Consider the following 19,554-nt stretch of genomic DNA (forward strand, 5'->3'; position numbering starts at 1 on the left):
TTTGTACGGTGCAGGACAGAAACTTTGGCTGTAGTGATCGATTTTAAATTTTTAACTGGAACATCAATTGGTTCTTATTCTTTTTGGACTGTCTTCCTATACAACTTGTTTATTTTTCCTAATTTTGGTAGAATTTTTGGGATACCATAAGTATGGTGGATGTTCAGATTTCTACAGACTGTTCTGTTTTTGACAGATTCTGTTTTTGATGCATAGTTTGCTTATTTTGATGAATCTATCAATTTATATTAGTGGATTAAGCCATGGAAAAGATATATTACAGTAGACACAATGAAAAAACAAAATATGAATTGGTTTGCAACAGTACTTAGAGTGGTGATTTGCTTTATTACACTAACGGATCTTACCGAGTTTTCTGTTGAAGTTTTGTGTGGATGAAGTGTCTAAGCGAGGAGGTCTCGATATGAGGAAAAGGAAGAGAGGCAAGAGCTCAAGCTTGGGGATGCCCGAGGCACCCCAAGTAAATATTCAAGGAGACTCAAGCGTCTAAACTTGGGGATGCCCCGGAAGGCATCCCCTCTTTCTTCAACAAGTATCGATATGTTTTCGAATTCGTTTCGTTCATGCATTATGTGCAAGTCTTGGAGCGTCTTTTGCATTTAGTTTTCACGTTTATCTTATGCACCATGCTGGTATGAGATAGTACTTGGTTGATTTATAGAATGCTCATTGCACTTCGCTTAAATATTTTGAGTATGGCCTTATAGAATGCTTCATGTGCTTCACTTATATCATTTGAAGTTTGGATTGCCTGTTTCTCTTCACATAGACAACAGCCATTTGTAGAATGCTCTTTTTCTTCACTTATATTTGTTAGAGCATGGGCATATCTTCTATAGAAAGAATTAAACACTCTTGCTTCACTTATATCTATTTAGAGAGATGACAGGAATTGGTCATTCACATGGTTAGTCATAAAATCCTACATAAAACTTGTAGATCGCTGAATATGATATGTTTGATTCCTCGCAATAGTTTTGCGATATAAAGATGGTGATATTAGAGTCATGCTAGTGGGTGCTTGTGGATTGTAGAGACACTTGTGTTGTGGTTTGCAAGTCCCGTAGCATGCACGTATGGTAACTGTTGTGTGACAAATTTGAAGCATGTGGTGTTTCTTTGATTGTCTTCCTTATGAGTGGCAGTCGGGGACGAGCAATGGTGTTTTCCTACCAATCTATCCCCCTAGGGGCATGCGTAGTAGTACTTTGCTTTGAGGGCTAATAAACTTTTGCAATAAGTATATGAGTTCTTTATGACTAATGTGAGTCCATGGATTATACACACTTTTACCTTTCCATCATTGCTAGCCTCTTCGGTACCGTGCATTGCCCTTTCTCACCTCGAGAGTCGGTGCAAACTTCGCCGGTGCATCCAAACCCCGTGATATGATACGCTCTATCACACATAAGCCTCATTATATCTTCCTCAAAACAGCCACCATACCTACCTATTATGGCATTTCCATAGCCATTCCGAGATATATTGCCATGCAACTTCCATCATCATCATATACATGACTTGAGCATTCATTGTGATAGTGCTTTGCATGATCGTAAGATAGCTAGCATGATGTTCTGGCTTGTCCGTTTTTGATGTCATTGCTATGCTAGACCATTGCACATCCCGGTACACCGCTGGAAGCATTCATATAGAGTCATATCTTTGTTCTAGTATCGAGTTGTAATATTGAGTTGTAAGTAATAAAAGTGTGATGATCATCATTATAGAGTATTGCCCCATGAAAAAAGGAAAGGCCAAAGAAGCCTAAATAAAAAAGGGGGCCAAAGAAGCTCACCAAAAAAAAGGAAAAAAAAGAAAAGGGTCAATGTTACTATCCTTTTTCCACACTTGTGCTTCAAAGTAGCACTATGTTCTTCATATAGATTGTCTCCTATGTTATCACTTTCATATACTAGTGGGAATTTTCATTATAGAACTTGGCTTGTATATTCCAACAATGGGCTTCCTCAAATGCCCTAGGTCTTCATGAGCAAGCAAGTTGGATGCACACCCACTTAGTGTCTTTTGTTGAGCTTTCATACACTTATAGCTCTTAGTGCATCCGTTGCATGGCAATCCCTACTCCTCGCATTGACATCAATTGATGGGCATCTCCATAGCCCGTTGATTAGCTGCATCAATGTGAGACTTTCTCCTTTTTTGTCTTCTCCATATAAACCTCCACCATTATATTCTATTCCACCTATAGTGCTATATCCATGGCTTGCGCTCATGTATTGCGTGAGGGTTGAAAAAGCTAAAGCACGTTAAAATTTATGAACCAATTGCTCGGCTCGTCATCGGGGTTGTGCATGATGGGAGCATTTTGTGTGACGAAAATGAAGCATGGCCAAACTATATGATTTTGTAGGGATAAGCTTGCTTTCGCCTTGTTGTTTTGAAAATACATGATTGCTTTATTGCTACGCTTGAAGTATTATTGTTTTTATGTCAAATAATAGACTATTGCTTTGAATAACTCGTGTCTTAATATTCATGCCATGATTAGATACATGATCAAGATTATGCTAGGTAGCATTCCACATCAAAAATTATCTTTTTTTTATAATTTACCTACTCGAGGACGGGCAGGAATTAAGCTTGGGGATGCTGATACATCTCCGTCGTATCTATAATTTTTGATTGTTCCATGCCAATATTCTTCAACTTTCAGATACTTTTGGCAACTTTTTATACTATTTTTGGGACTAACATATTGATCCAGTGCCCAGTGCCAGTTCCTGTCTGTTGCATGTTTTATGTTTCGCAAAAAACCAATATCAAACGGAATCCAAACGGGATAAAAACGGACGGAGAATTATTTTGGAATATTTGGGATTTTTCGGAGGAAGAATCAACGCGAAACAGTGTCCGAGGTGGCCACGAGACAGGGGGGCGTGCCCTCCCCCCTAGGTGCGCCCTGGACTCTCGTGGGCCACCCGTAAGGCGGTTGATGCCCTTATTTTGCCACAAGAAAGCTAATTTTACGAGAAAAATCTGGGCCAAAAATTCACCCCAATCAGAGTTATGGATCTCCAGATATAAAAGAAACGGTGAAGGGGAAGGATCAGAGAACGCAGAAACAGAGAGATAGATCCAATCTCGGAGGGGCTATCGCCCCTCCCAAGCCATGGGAGCCAAGGACCAGAGGGGAAACCCTTCTCCCATCTAGGAGGAGGTCAAGGAAGAAGAAGAAGAAGGGGGGCTCTCTCCCCTTTGCTTTCGGTGGCGCCGGAGCGCTGCCGGGGGCCATCATCATCACCCCGATCTTCACCAACACCGCCGTCATCTTCACCAACATCTCCATCACCTTCCCCCTTCTATATTCAGCGGTCCACTCTCCCGCAACCCGCTGTACCCTCTACTTGAACATGGTGCTTTATGCTTCATATTATTATCCAATGATGTGTTGCCATCCTATGATGTCTGAGTAGATTTTCGTTGTCCTATCGGTGATTGATGAATTGCTATGATTGGTTTGAGTTGCATGTTTTATTATTGGTGTTGTCCTATGGTGCCCTCCGTGTCGCGCAAGCGTGAGGGATTCCCGATGTAGGGTGTTGCAATGCATTCATGATTCGCTTATAGTGGGTTGCGTGAGTGACTGAAACACAAACCCGAGTAAGTAGGTTGTTGCGTATGGGATAAAGAGGACTTGATGCTTTAATGCTATGGTTGGGGTTTACCTTAATGATCTTTAGTAGTTGCGACGCTTGCTAGAGTTCCAATCATAAGTGCATATGATCCAAGTAGAGAAAGTATGTTAGTTTATGCCTCTCCCTCAAATAGAATTGGAATAGTGATTACCGGTCTAGTAACATAGTCAATTCTTAGGGACAATTTCACAACTCCTACCACCACTTTTCCACACTCGCTATATTTACTTTACTGCTTCTTTATCTAAATAGCCCCTACTTTTTATTTACGTGCTCTTTATTATCTTGCAAATCTATCCTATCACACCTATAAAGTACTTCTAGTTTCATACTTGTTCTAGGTAAAGCGAACGTCAAGCATGCGTAGAGTTGTATTGGTGGTCGATAGAACTTGAGGGAATATTTATTCTACCTTTAGCTCCTCGTTGGGTTTGACACTCTTACTTATCAAAAACTGTTGCGATCCCCTACACTTGTGGGTTATCATACCTCTCCGGCAAGCCCCCTCCCCGCTGCGGCTGGTTCTTCCTTCACCCCGGTGAGCCCCCCACCCCCTGAAAATCGACTGACCCAAAAGTCGATTCAGTAGACTAAAGTGTAGCTAAATCGGAGCAGCATCACAAGCAAGAGCAAGAGTGAGAGCAGCAACACGAGCAAGAGCAATAGCAAGAGCAGACCAGGCAGGGGACCGAGAGCAAGAGCAGAGTAGCAGCGCGAGCGAGAGCTAAAGCAGCAGTAGCTCCTACTGATGTGGACGTCGCCGCCGAGGGAGCGAGCGACTCCGTGGAGGAAGTGGCCGGCGATGCCGCCGTGGATGGAGTCGTGCTGTGTCGGCTCGGGACCGAGTGCTGGCAGCACCGTGAGATCGAATTAAGAAGAAAAATGCGATGATTAGTGTACAACCTCTTTGGTGGCGCCAATTAGGCTGCAACTTCATCCTAGGAAACGATGATGATGATGATCTTCCGGTGGTGCAGGTGAAGACGATGGTGTGGGAATGGAGGTGGCGCGAAAGACAAGGGGAACATCGGGGCAGCTCCTTGGAGGTGGAGGACGGGGTGGCTAAACCGGCGGGACGACGAGATCAACGATGGATCCTCATCCGGTATGGTGGATGAGGGACGTTGAGGTGTTGCTGTGGACGACGTCGTCGGGGAAGAGGCTTCGGCTGTGTGGCGGACGGAGCAGGGTGTGGGGCTTCGTCGTGGGTTTTCGTGGCCTCGGTGTACGGATGGGTGGGCGGATGGGATGGCAGCGGGGAACCATGGCTTAGGGACGCGCTTGTCCGAAATGTGGGGTAAGTTACAAAAGTACCCCCACCGATTTGAGGCGGTTCTTTCGGTTCAGGGGTACCACGGGCATTTCACGTGTCGGGATTCCATAGGAGGTGGGAGTTTTCGCGTGCGTTGTAATTTCGGAATAGCAAGGCGCGGGTTGAGATAGAGGGAGTTGTCGGAGCACAACAAGACAAAGATATATCTTAAATATTTCGGGCTAACAAGGCGCGGGTTGAAGAGGCGGGAGTTTTGCAGCACGATAGACAGAGACGCTAGCTTGAATTTTCGGCATAACAAGGCGCGACTTCAAATTTCAGGAGAACAAGCTTAACGTGTACCCAAAAAAAGACAATTTGCACCTCAACACGCACAACACACACACAAACACCATTTAGACTAGAGTAAGGTACACGTGCATTGCACGCATGAGATTTGGCAACCAAATTATGAATAAATACCACATTATAGCATGTAAGCTTTGAGCATATATGCATGATGTAGATGTTCGTTTAATTCTTATAGTTCATTTCATTCAAAATCATCTAGTTTTTATAAGAAACCTAATCTATTTTAAGATTCATGGAATTGTGCGTTGTAAGACATAAAGTAAAAACAAATAATGGCAAATCATGTTGAAAAACATTTGGGCAATTCTGATACAGAAGATTCTAGAACAAAGAAGAAGTTCTTGTGTTTTGATGTTTGTGCATTATTCTTAAGTTCAACCATGGAGTCTTCTAGAATATACATGTGGCCAAATCTGGTGGAATCTAGATGATATCCAACGACCAGTAGTGCTCAAATTTGCCATCTTTGGACCATTGGATTCGCCTCATCGAATGACCATCTTTCAAAGTTAAAGTTACCCGCACACAATATAAAAAAATATAAAATATAATATATATAGGGGTATAGATATAGATATGTGATGCGAAAGCCACCCATCATCTCCAATTAGAATAGTGTGTCCATGCACGGATGCGACGTGGCCAAATGATGTCTACCATTGGTATCTCAAATTCAAATCAGTCTGACCTTGTTCAATGTGTATACATTACAACATGCTCATTTCCAAACCACACCGCGCAGATCTCCGTTATATTCATGCATGCATGGGTTTCAAACATCAGGATCTCTTATTCAAATATTTGAATTCAACTTTACATTGATTATGACCTCACCTAGTCTTTTACACCCACACAGTCGTCTTCTCTTTATAATTGTACCACTAACTTCCTCTCGTGCATGCATGCACACGCACTACCAGTCGGCATTATAGATCGCACACATGCAATCTTTTTCTTCAGATCGGTCTCCCATGAAGGCACACACCCGCACACATCCCCCTCTCCATCATATCATGCATTCTTTATCTCTCACGCGTGCATGCGCAACAATCGATGTTCCTCTATGTATGTGTGTATATAGCTAGGTCTTTCATAGTTTTCCACACAAACCGATCAATCGATATATCCAGTGAGGTCTCACCCTCTTTCCCACGTCCACATCGATCAATCTATACCTCTCTATATAGGATTAACATATATAGCTAATACACCCACATTAATTATATATCCAACATCCCCCTCTCAGCATCCATGCCTTCCGCTTCATCTCTCAGATGCGCGCACAATGGTGAAGACAGGGGGCAGCAAGGGCCCTGCCCCCCTAACATCACTATATATCGAGGCTAATATGAATGTGATCATTAGACAATTGTTGCTAAAAATGGTTTAAGTTCATGAATTAACCCTCCTTATAAAGGATTAGCAATGCTTGCCCCCCTAGCTCATTTATTTTTCATGGCTCCACCACTGCGCGCAACAACGCACGTTCTCGCCCCCCTCTCTCTAAATATTGATCTCGCACTTGTGCACTCCTTCATAGTCTCCCTCCACTCAGCCCCTCGCACCATCTTCTAGCCCCCCACCGGATTTTGCCACATGTACAATCTAGCAGATTCCCTGGTTGAACTTAAGCATAATGCACAAACCTCAAAACAACAGTGGGTCTCTTTTATTTTAGAATCTTCTGTATCATAACTGACCAAACTTTTTTTCTAGTTGAATTGCCATTATTTGTTTTCCATTCATGATTTACAACGCACAATTCCATGAATCATAAAATAGATTAAGGGCTTCTTTGATTCAAAGGATTCTCAAAGGAATTTTGGAGGATTCTAATCCTTAGGAATTTTTCCTATCTTGGTTGTTTGATTCGTAGGATTGTAAACCATAGGAATTTTTCCATATGATTCATTTGCACTAGATTTCATAGTAAACATCCCATCCAGTCAAACCTCTTTGAAAGAATTCTGCATATTTTCTATGCACAATCAAACACTCGTACAATCCTGTAGGATTCAAGACGACATTCCACCATGTTTTTCCTATTCCCGCCTTTTGGAAATCCTACGAATCCAAGAGGCCCTAGATTTTTTATAAAAACTAATTGATTTTGAATGAGATGAACTATAAGAATTAAACGAAGGTCTACATCAGGCATATATGACTCAGAGCTTACATGCTATAGTGTGGTATTTATTCATAATTTGGTTGCAAAATCTGATGCGTGCAATGCACGTGTACCTTACTAGTACTTCGAGTATGTGTAAAACACATAAATTAGAATTCCAATGGCACGCTTCATTCATGAAGCCACGTGGCACATGTGGAGGCATTGTCGCGACCTCCTTGTGTGGATTGATCACAGTGACGTGCTGCTGGTTCCAGAAGAATGTACTCGTCCTCCCTGAGCCATATTGTCGGTACAAGCACGAAGCAAAGATGTGCACGCATGCCACGCACGCACTCATTCCCTCCCACGCACATGCAGGTACACGAGCGGATGCAATTTTGTACCAAGATCCACCCCATGTGATAATTTGACGTGTGTAAAGTCGTCCACTTTATTGATGGTCAATTAATACAGCGCATGCAAATTGAGTGGACGTGAGGGTGCTACGTCTTGAGCTTGCGTTGGTTTTCCTTGAAGAGGAAAGGGTGATGCAGCAATAATAGTGTAAGTATTTCCCTCAGTTTTTGAGAACCAAGGTATCAATCTAGTAGGAGGCTCCTCAAAAGTCCCACGCACCTACAAAAACAAACAAACAACTCGCAACCAATGCGATAAAGGGTTTATCAATCCCCTCACGGCCACTTGCGAAAGTGAGATCTGATAGAGATAGTATGATAAGATAAATATATTTTTAGTATTTTTGTGATATAGATTGGAAAAGTAAAGATGCAAATAAAAGTAGATTGAAAGCTTATATGATAAAAGATAGACCCGGGGGCCATAGGTTTCACTAGTGGCTTCTCTCAAGATGGCATAAGTATTACGGTGGGTGAACAAATTACTGTCGATCAATTGATAGAAAAGCAAATAATTATGAAATTATCTAGGCATGATCATGTATATAGGCATCACGTCCATGACAAGTAGACCGACTCCTGCCTGCATCTACTACTATTACTCCACACATCGACCGCTATCCAGCATGCATCTAGGGTATTAAGTTCATAAGAACAGAGTAATGCATTAAGAAAGATGACATGATGTATAGGGATAAACTTATGCAATATAATGTAAACCCCATCTTTTTATCCTCGATGGCAACAATACAATACGTGCCTTGCTGCCCCTGCTGTCACTGGGAAAGGACACCACAAGATTGAACCCAAAGCTAAGCACTTCTCCCATTGCAAGAAAGATCAATCTAGTAGGCCAAACAAAACTGATAATTTGAAGAGACTTGCAAAGATAACTCGATCATACATAAAAGAATTCAGAGGAGATTCAAATAATTCTCATAGATAAACTTGATCATAAACCCACAATTCATCGGATCTCGACAAACACACCGCAAAAAGAGTTACATCAAATAGATCTCCACAAGAGAGGGGGAGAACATGGTACTGAGATCCAAAAAGAGAGAAGAATCCATCTAGCTAATAACTATGGACCCGAAGGTCTATGGTAAACTACTCACAACTCATCGGAGGGGCTATGGTGTTGATGTAGAAGCCCTCCATGGTTGATTCCCCCTCCGGTGGAGCGCCGACGAAGGCTCCAAGATGGGATCTCACGGATACAGAAGGTTACGGCGGTGGAAATTGTGTTTCGGTGGCTCCTTGGATGTTTTTGGGGTACGTGGGTATATATAGGAGGAAGAAGTACGTCGGTGGCCGCCCGAGGGGCCCACGAGATAGGGGGCACGCCCTGTAGGGGTTGACGCGCCCTCCACCCTCGTGGCCACCTCGGCTGCTTCTTGGCTTGCACTCCAAGTCCTCTAGATCACGCTTGTTCCCAAAATCACGCTCCCGAAGATTTCATTCCGTTTGGACTCCGTTTGATATTCCTTTTCTTCAAAATACTGAAATAGGCAAAAAAACAACAATACGGGCTGGGTCTTCGGTTAGTAGGTTAGTCCCAAAAATGATATAAATGTGTAAAACAAAGCCCATAAACATCCAAAGTAGGTAATATAATAGCATGGAACAATAAAAAATTATAGATACGTTGGAGACGTATCAAGCATCCCCAAGCTGAATTGCTGCTCGTCCTCGAGTAGGTAAATGATAAAAACAGAATTTTTGATGTGGAATGCTACCTAGCATAATTCTCAATGTAATTTTCTTTATTGTGGCATGAATGTTTAGATCCAAATGATTAAAAATAAAAGTTCATATTGATATAAGAAATAGTAATACTTCAAGCATACTAATAAAAGTAATCATGTCTTCTCAAAATAACATGGCTAAAAGAAAGTTCATCCCTACAAAATCATATAGTTAGGTTATGCTTCATTTTCGTCGCACAAAAATGTTCCCAAATTCTACACCCCCGATGACAAGCCAAGCAATTGTTTCATACTTAAATAATCTCAAACTTTTTCAACTTTCATGCAATACATGAGCGTGAGCCATGGATATAGCACTATGGGTGGAATAGAATATGATAACGGGGATTGTGTGGAGAAGACAAAAAAAAGAGAAAGTCTCATATTGACGAGGATAATCAATGGGCTATGGAGATGCCCATCAATTGATGTCAACATGAGGAGTAGGGATTGCCATGCAACGGATGCACTAGAGCTATAAATGTATGCGAGCTCAACAAAAGAAAAACTAGTGGGTGTGCATCCAACTTGCTTGCTCACGAAGACCCAGGGCATTTTGAGGAAGCCCATCGTAGGAATATACAAGCCAAGTTCTAAAATGAAAAATTCCCACTAGTATATGAGAGTGATAACATATGAGACTCTCTATATGAAGAACATGGTGCTACTTTGAAGCACAAGTGTGGAAAAAAGAGATAGTAACATTGCCCCCTTTTTATTTATTTATTTTTTTTCTTTTTTTTCTTTTTTTTCTTTTGGCCTTTCTTTTTTTGGCCTTTTTTTCTTTGGCCTTTTTTTCTGGGGACAATGCTCTAATAATGATCATCACACTTTTATTGATTTACAACTCATGAATTATAACTGGAAACTAGAACAAGATATGAATCTATATGAATGCCTCCGGCGGTGTACCGGGATGGTTAATGAATCAAGTGACATGTATGAAAAATTATGCAAAGTGGCCTTGCCACAAAGACGATGTCAACTACATGATCATGCAATGGCAATATGACAAAAGTAATGCGTGTCATGATGATAAACGGAACGGTGGAAAGTTGCATGGCAATATATCTCAGAATGGCTATGGAAATGCCATAATAGGTAGGTATGGTGGCTGTTTTGAGGAAGATATAAGGAGGTTTATGTGTGATAGAGCGTATCATATCACGGGGTTTGGATGCACCGGCGAAGTTTGCACCAACTCTCAAGGTGAGAAAGGGCAATGCACGGTACCGAAGAGGCTAGCAATGATGGAAAGGTAAAAGTGCGTATAATCCATGGACTCAACATTAGTCAAAAGAACTCATATACTTATTGCAAAAATTTAGAAGTCATCAAAAAACAAGCACTACGCGCATGCTCCTAGAGGGATAGATTGGTAGGAAAATACCATCGCTCGTCCCCGACCGCCACTCATAAGGATGCACAATCCAAGGACACTTCATGTTTCAAATTTGTCACACAACTTTAACCATATGTGCATGCTACGGGACTTGCTAACTTTAACACAAGTATTCTTTAAATTCATAATCACCCAACTAGCATGACTTTAATACCACTACCTCCATATCTCAAAACAATTATCAAGTATCAAATTGATCATAGCATCCAATTCACTTCCTATGATAGTTTTTATTATACCCAACTTGGATGCTGATCATTCTAGGACCAATTTTATAACCATATAAAATAACATGCTGTTCTAAGAGACTCTCAAAATAATATAACTGAAGCATGAGAGACTAGCAATTTCTACAAAATTAAGCCACCGCTATGCTCTAAAAGATATAAGTGAAGCACTAGAGCAAAAACTATCTAGCTCAAAAGATATAAGTGAAGCACATTGAGTATTCTAATAAATTTCAATCAAGTGGGTTTCTCCCAAAAGGTGTGTACATCAAGGATGATTGTGGTAAACTAAAAAGCAAATACTAATATCATACATGACGCTCCAAGCAAAACACATATCATGTGGCAAATAAAAATATAGCTCCAAGTAAAGTTACCAATGAACAAAGACGAAAGAGGGGATGCCACGGGCTTTTGGCTATTCTTGAATATCTTGGGGTGCCATGGGCATCACCAAGCTTAGGCTTTTGCCACTCCTTATTCCATAGTCCATCAAATCTTTACCCAAAACTTGAAAACTTCACAACACAAAACTCAACAGGAAATCTCATAAGCTCCGTTAGTGAAAGAAAGCAAAACCACCACATAAGGTACTGTAATGAACTCATTATTTATTTATATTGGTGTTAAACCTACTGTACTTCAAGTTCTCCAAGGTTCATACCACTTAATACTAGCCATAGAAGCATCAAAATAAGCAAACAACACACGAAAGGCAGAATCTGTCAAAAACAGAATAGTCTGGAGCAATCTGTAACTAACGCAAACTTCTGTCACTCTAAAAATCCTACCAAAATAGGAAGTCCTGGACAATTTGTCTATTGATCTACAGCAAAAAGAATCAATGCAAAAGCACGTTTCTGTGATTTATTGAATTTTTTTCTCGTGAGCGCAAAATTTCTGTTTTTCAGCAGAATCAAATTAACTATCATCATATGTTATCCTATAGGTTCTACTTGGCACAAACACTAAATAAACATAAAAACACATCTAAACAGAAGGTAGATGCAAAATTTATTACTAAAAATGAATAAAAACAACAAAAAAACACAAATAAATTTGGGTTGCCTCCCAACTAGCGCTATCGTTTAACGCCCCTAGCTAGGCATGGAGATTTCGATGATGCTCACATAAAAGATAGGAATTAAAGCACAAAAAGAGCATCATAGAACACGTGATAAACACATATAAGTCTAACATACTTCCTATGCATAGGCATCTTATAGGCAAACAAATTATCATAGCAAGCAAAAACTAGCATATGCAAGGAAGCGGAAAGAAACAATAGCAATCTCAACATAACGAGAGGTAATTTATTATCATGAAAATTTATACAACCATATTTTCCTCTCTCATAATAATTACATGTAGGATCATAAGCAAATTCAACAATATAGCTATCACAAAACATATTCTTAACATGATCCACATGTATGCAAAGTTGACACTCTTCCAAAATAGTGGGATTAACATTAACTAAAGTCATGACCTCTCCAAACCCACTTTTATCAAGAGTATCATAAGATTGAACATACTCCAAATATGTAGGATCTAAAGTTGACACTCTTCCAAACCCACTTCCAATATTACTGCAAACACTATTATCATTCTCATATTCATCATGGGGCTTAAATAAATTTTCAAGATCATAAAAAGAATCACCCCAATCATGATCATTGCAACAAATAGTAGACATAGCAAAACTAGCATCCCCAAGCTTAGGGTTTTGCATATTTTTAGCACAATTGACATCAAGAGAATTTATAGTAAAATCATTGCAATCATGCTTGAAGGAACTACCAAGTATGGGTGCAATAGAAACGATCTCATGTTTAACATAAGGAACTACAACAAATTCGTCTTCATAAATATTGGCATCATGGCCACAAGAATAGCAAGCATCATGTTCGTTAAGGGATATTTCAACCAAATCATCGGAATCATCATTATCTATAGATTCATGCATATCATTATTTTCTTCCAAAGCAACGGTCATTCTTTCAATAAATTCTTGGACATAGACATTATGAGCAAAGTTTTCATTGCAATATTTAAGTATGACCGAATTTTCAGACTTGTTGAGAGTAAAATCATACTTTTCAATCAAAGAAGCAACTTCGTGAGCACCCTTAAAAATGACAAATTCTTCAATTTGTTCGATATCATAGTAACTATAAACACCATTTGCATAAGAAGATAAGATTTCATTATCATTGAACTCACATAGGTAGGGAAGGTGTTTTTAGGGTTCTTAGAGCAACAAGTAAAATCACAAATTTCACAAAGATTCCAAGCATAGCATAGAAAACTATTTATATGATACCATAATACCTTCCCTTTTCAGACAAACGATGACGCACAAAATGAGCATGCTCATCTAAATATTTCCCATCAACTAGGCTAGTTGGGGTTTCAGCACGAGCGCATAAGGATCGAAGATGATCCAAGTAGAACACTTTAAGTGGATCCATTTCAATAGATTTTCAGCAAGCAAAGATGCAATCATATAGAAGGCACATGGCAACACTAGCAAACAAAAGGACGAACGGGAAAGAGAGGGCGAATAAAACGGCAAGGGTGAAGTGGGGGACAGAGAAACGAGAGGCAAATGGCAAATAATGTAAATGCGAGGGAGATGAGTTTGTGATGGGTACTTGGTATGTCTTGACTTGAGCAAAGACCTCCCAGACAACGGTGCCATAAATCCTTCTTGCAACATCTTGAGCTTGCGTTGGTTTTCCTTGAAGAGGAAAGGATGATGCAGCAATAGTAGCGTAAGTATTTCCCTCAGTTTTTGAGAACCAAGGTATCAATCCAGTAGGAGGCTCCTGAAAAGTCCCACGCACCTACACAAAAAAACTAAGAACTCGCAACCAATGCGATAAAGGGGTTGTCAATCCCTTCACGACCGCTTGCGAAAGTGAGATCTGATAGAGATAGTATGATAAGATAAATATATTTTTGGTATTTTTATGATATAGATTGGAAAAGTAAAGATGCAAATAAAAGTAGATTGAAAGCTTATATGATAAAAGATAGACCTGGGGGCCATATGTTTCACTAGTGGCTTCTCTCAAGATAGCATAAGTATTACGGTGGGTGAACAAATTACTGTCGAGCAATTGATAGAAAAGCGAATACTTATGAGACTATCTAGGCATGATCATGTATATAGGCGTCACGTCCATGACAAGTAGACCGACTCCTGCCTGCATCTACTACTATTACTCCACACATCAACCGCTATCCAGCATGCATCTAGAGTATTAAGTTCATAAGAATAGAGTAATGCATTAAGAAAGATGACATGATGTAGAGAGATAAACTTATGCAATATAATATAAACCCCATCTTTTTATCCTCGATGGCAACAATACAATACGTGCCTTGCTGCCCTACTGTCACTGGGAAAGGACACCGCAAGATTAAACCCAAAGCTAAGCACTTCTCCCATTGCAAGAAAGATCAATCTAGTAGGCCAACCAAACTGATAATTCGAAGAGACTTGCAAAGATAGCTCAATCATACATAAAAGAATTCGGAGGAGATTCAATATTTCTCATATATAAACTTGATCGTCAACCCACAATTCATCAGATCTCGACAAACACACCGCAAAAAGAGTTACATCAAATAGATCTCCACAAGAGAGGGGGAGAACATGGTATTGAGATCCAAAAAGAGAGAAGAAGCCATCTAGCTAATAACTATGGACCTGAAGGTTTGTGGTAAACTACTCACAACTCATCGGAGGGGCTATGGTGTTGATGTAGAAGCCCTCCGCGGTCGATTCCTCCTCCGGTGGAGCACCGGCGAAGGCTCCAAGATGGGATCTCGCGGATACAGAAGGTTACGGCAGTGGAAATTGTGTTTTGGTGGCTCCTTGGATGTTTTCGGGGTACGTGGGTATATATAGGAGGAAGAAGTACATCGGTGGCCGCCCGAGGGGCCCACGAGATAGGGGGCGCGCCCTCCACCCTTGTGGCCGCCTCGGCTGCTTCTTAGCTTGCACTCCAAGTCCTCTGGATCACATCTGTTCCAAAAATCACGCTCCCGAAGGTTTCGTTCCGTTTGGACTCTGTTTGATATTCCTTTTCTTTGAAATACTGAAATAGGCAAAAAAACAGCAATACGGGCTAGGCCTCCGGTTAGTAGGTTAGTCCCAAAAATGATATAAATGTGTAAAATAAAGCCCATAAACATCCAAAAGAGGTAATATAATAGCATGGAACAATAAAAAATTATAGATACGTTGGAGACGTATCAGAGGGCGGAAGAAAGACATTACTACTCCACTGCGCGCATGCGAGTAGTTAAATCATGGGTTGATAGTAGTACTTCCATTGGTCTCCTTCGTATTTTGTGCCAATTTTTTACACTAACATAATATTTACGCATTTGAGCAGTGTAGTCTACTTGAATTTTTTGTTCCACTAAACTCATCGGGCGCCGTTTTGGGCCTCGAAACCAAAACCATCAATTAATCTTTACGTTGTTCCCATCCCATTCGAAAGCGTGCTCACACCTACTAGTACGTACCAAACCTGAACGTGTTCCCACTATGCAGGTATTAGTACTAGTGCTAGTACTTAGGTTATAAAAAGGGGAACTACCTAACCGAAAATTGCTCTACCTTTCCTCCTCATAAGTGCTTCTTCTTCGTCCTTCCTTGCCATGGCCGGTGAGCAGAGCTCTAGGTCGAGAACTACTCGTAATAAGGGAGCGACAACCAAGGCTGCGGAAAAAAGAGAGGGCTCGCAGCCATGCAGAGACCTCAAAAGATCTCTCACGGGCAGGCGATGGCTCCCAGGAGCACCCTAGCCGTGGAGGCGAACATGCCGAGCCGGTGGCGCTGGAGTCGTTATCCCTCGACGGCATGCCCGATCAGCTCAATAAGCACCTCAATAAGTAGAAGGAGTTCATCCAAGGCTTGGTGGAGCTGCTGAAGGAGAGCCTCGACGACATGCCCGCTGAGCTCAATAAGCAGGGGGAGTTGATCGCCGGCTTGGTGATGCTGCTGAAGAAGAGCATTGCCTCGAAGAAGAAGGCGACCGGCGAAATCCTGCAACTTCAGGAGGACAAGGCAAAGCTCTGCCACGAGCTTGACCTGTTGAAGGAGAAGAACGCCGACTGGAAGAAGTTGCATGAGAATAGTAGTTCCTCGATGAAGATGCTGCAGGCCCTCGTCATGGAACAGAAGGAGGAGTTGGCAAAGCTCCGCATTGAGCACCCGGCTGCTGTCATGGTACATAATGCGGCCGTGGAACAGATGATGAAGGCTCGCGTCGAGAAATCCCGCGTCATGGACAGAATGAAGAAGATGGCAAAGGAGACGCGCAAGGATATGGAGGTCGTGGAGGCGATGAAGAAGCAGTTACGACTCCATGGTGAATTAGATCATTTGGGGTGATAATCTTCCTTCTTATTTTGCTCTTGTGTTTCATCTTTCGCTTCAGGTGTTTCGCCGCACATGTCACGTTCTCTGCGAGGCATGAATAGAATAATGCTTTTTTTGAGGGAATGAATAGAAAAATGCTAACAATGAGATGAGTAGCAAATTAGATCATTTTTATCGCCATATGGCACTGGGCTGCCGTGTTTCGTGCTCGTCCGTCATAGTACTACTCCAGTGGAAAACTTGAGTATACCGCACAGTTCTTTGCTCCTCCTCAGGTCGTCGGCGCATTTATACGAGCAGTCAAATCACAAGGCCCCGCCTTCCAGCAGTAATGAGCCGTCAAATCACAAATGCCCTCGCCTCTCGTGAAACCGACCAAGCTAGACTGCCCCGCCCTCTAGCCTTCAAAAATGTACACTTTTGTATAGTAGTAGTATCGATGGATTGTGCCATGGAGCAAAACTTGAAATTAAAAAAAATGTGGTACATATAGAGAGTGCTCGTCGCCAAATTATGCATATAGTACTATTAAAAAGGCTAGTCACAATAATGGTGTCCAGCACAACCCACCGCTCAAATAAAACTAAGCATCCTGGAATTCTTTGACAAAACTAAGCACCCTGAAATTCTTTGACAACTAAACTGCTGGCTATATGATGTTGGCCATCTATATTGTACGTATATAATATGAAGAAATGAGTGGCAGTATTATACCAACTAAAAGATGAAATGTAAGAAATACTAGTATGTATGTACTAAAGAGTTAAAGTAACGAGAAGAAACATAACATAGTTCTGCTGGGGGCTCAGCACAACACACCCCTCAAATTAAACTAAGCACACCTGAAATTAAACTTTGCAACTATTCCGGTAGACACTGCATTAGAACCACCATGAGCAATGACACTGCCACCTTACTCGAAGTCCTCGTCCACGTCCTCGACTTTGTCCTTGTCCCTCTTCCTCTTGGCCGATGCTTCTTTGCTTGAAACGCACACTTGGCTCTTGCTCTTCATCCAACCCTTGTAGATATTGAAACAAAGGTAGCCATCCATTGCAACATAGTGGATGTGGTCTATATCTAGTACATTCCGCTGCCATGCATAACAATGAAACATGTATGGAGGTTTCTCCAGTTTACCCTACAAAGGATGAACCATGGCTCCTGCCAGGGTCAACATTGAAGGCTGGCGATCGGAGGGCAGCAACCGATTCTTCTGGAGGTCGAAGGGGTTGCTTACAATGAGGCCTATCCAATCCAGGACTTCTTTGTCGTTCGTACAGTCTACTGTAACGAATTTGACTAGGTTGCTCTCGAGGAAGTTCTTAAAATCTAGGCATTCAACATCGGCATGTCATATGTGGTAGACCAAGCATAAGTCATGCATGCAAACCTGGATCACGGCGGGCTTCTTCCTCTCTTCGTCCTTTAGATCCTTCTCTCGTCCAAGGACTGTGGTGTACTCAACATCTAGCCCAGCAACCCACTCATCATCTAAGTTTTGGAACATGCGTCTGAAGCGAGAAAGGCATTCTTTCACCGTTGCAGAAGAATGGGTGTAGATGACGTCGAACTCATCACCGGTGATGGTTCTAACCTTGTACTCACTACCGATGATGGATATTTGGGATGCCATGGATTTGGGAGGAGGATTAGGATTAGTGGAACTACCGTAATGTGAAAGGATGGGACGACTAGGAGCAAACCGCCGTAATACACTACAAAAAAAGACACATCCGTGACATTTTGGGCCGAACGAAAAAATTTCTGTCATACATATGACACTTCTATGACGATAATTGTGACAAAACCCGGTATCATCATAGATGTGGTGGGCTCCTACTTCTATGACAAAAAATCATGACAGAAAATGGGCTTTTCATCGTGGGCGGGCCGGAGACGCAGCTGCATGACATTCTTTGGGCCGTCCCTGACGAAAAAAACCGTGGTAGAAGCAAGGGCGAGGAAAGTTTCAGGGAGTTCCCGGTTATGGTGGGTGGTCGGGGGCCGAGCGATGCGCGTTTCTCTCGTACACGTACGCGCGTGTGTGCGAGGCGTTGGCTCTAACTGAACCCGAGCGAGGCATTGGGCTCTAACTGAACCCGTGCGATTGCACTGCAGGCTACACGTTACTGAACCCGAGCGATCGATCGATGGTTGTTAACTGAACCCAATCGAGCGATTCATTCGCTACTGCTGCTAACTGAAGCAGATTGATGCTGCCTCTCTGGATGAACAGTGAGCGTTGCCGGGGGTTTGGATGAACAGTGAGCGGTGGGAGTGGATGAACAGGACCCGTGGTGTTGCCTCTGGATGAACAGGACCCCGATCGATCGAGTCAGTTGGGGCAGGATGAACAGGACCCCGTGGAGGGCTGGATGAAAAGGACAACCCCGTGGAGGTCTGGATGAACAGTAGACGATGGAGGGGTGGATGAACAGTAGCCCGTGGAGGGGTGGTTGAACAGGAGCCCGTGGAGAGGGGTGGTTGAACAGTAGCCGGTGGAGTAGCGCGCGGTGGAGGCTGGATGAACACGAGCTCGTGGATGAACAATCGCAGGTGGAGGCTGGAGGAGGTCGTGTCGGAAATATGCCCTGGAGGCAATAATAAAAGGATTATTATTATATTTCCTTGTTCATGATAATTGTCTTTTTTCATGCTATAATTGTATTATCCGGAAATCGTAATACACATGTGAATACATAGACCATAATATGTCCCTAGTAAGCCTCTAGTTGACTAGCTCGTTGATCAACAGATAGTCATGGTTTCCTGACTATGGACATTAGATGTCGTTGATAACGGGATCACATCATTAGGAGAATGATGTGATGGACAGCCCAAATCCTAAGCATAGCACAAGGTCGTGTAGTTCGTTTTGCTAGAGCTTTTCCAATGTCAAGTATCTTTTCCTTAGACCATGAGATCGTGTAACTCCCGGATACCATA

The sequence above is a fragment of the Triticum aestivum genome, chromosome 4B (genome assembly GCF_018294505.1).
Source record: "Triticum aestivum cultivar Chinese Spring chromosome 4B, IWGSC CS RefSeq v2.1, whole genome shotgun sequence".
NCBI lineage: Eukaryota > Viridiplantae > Streptophyta > Magnoliopsida > Poales > Poaceae > Triticum > Triticum aestivum.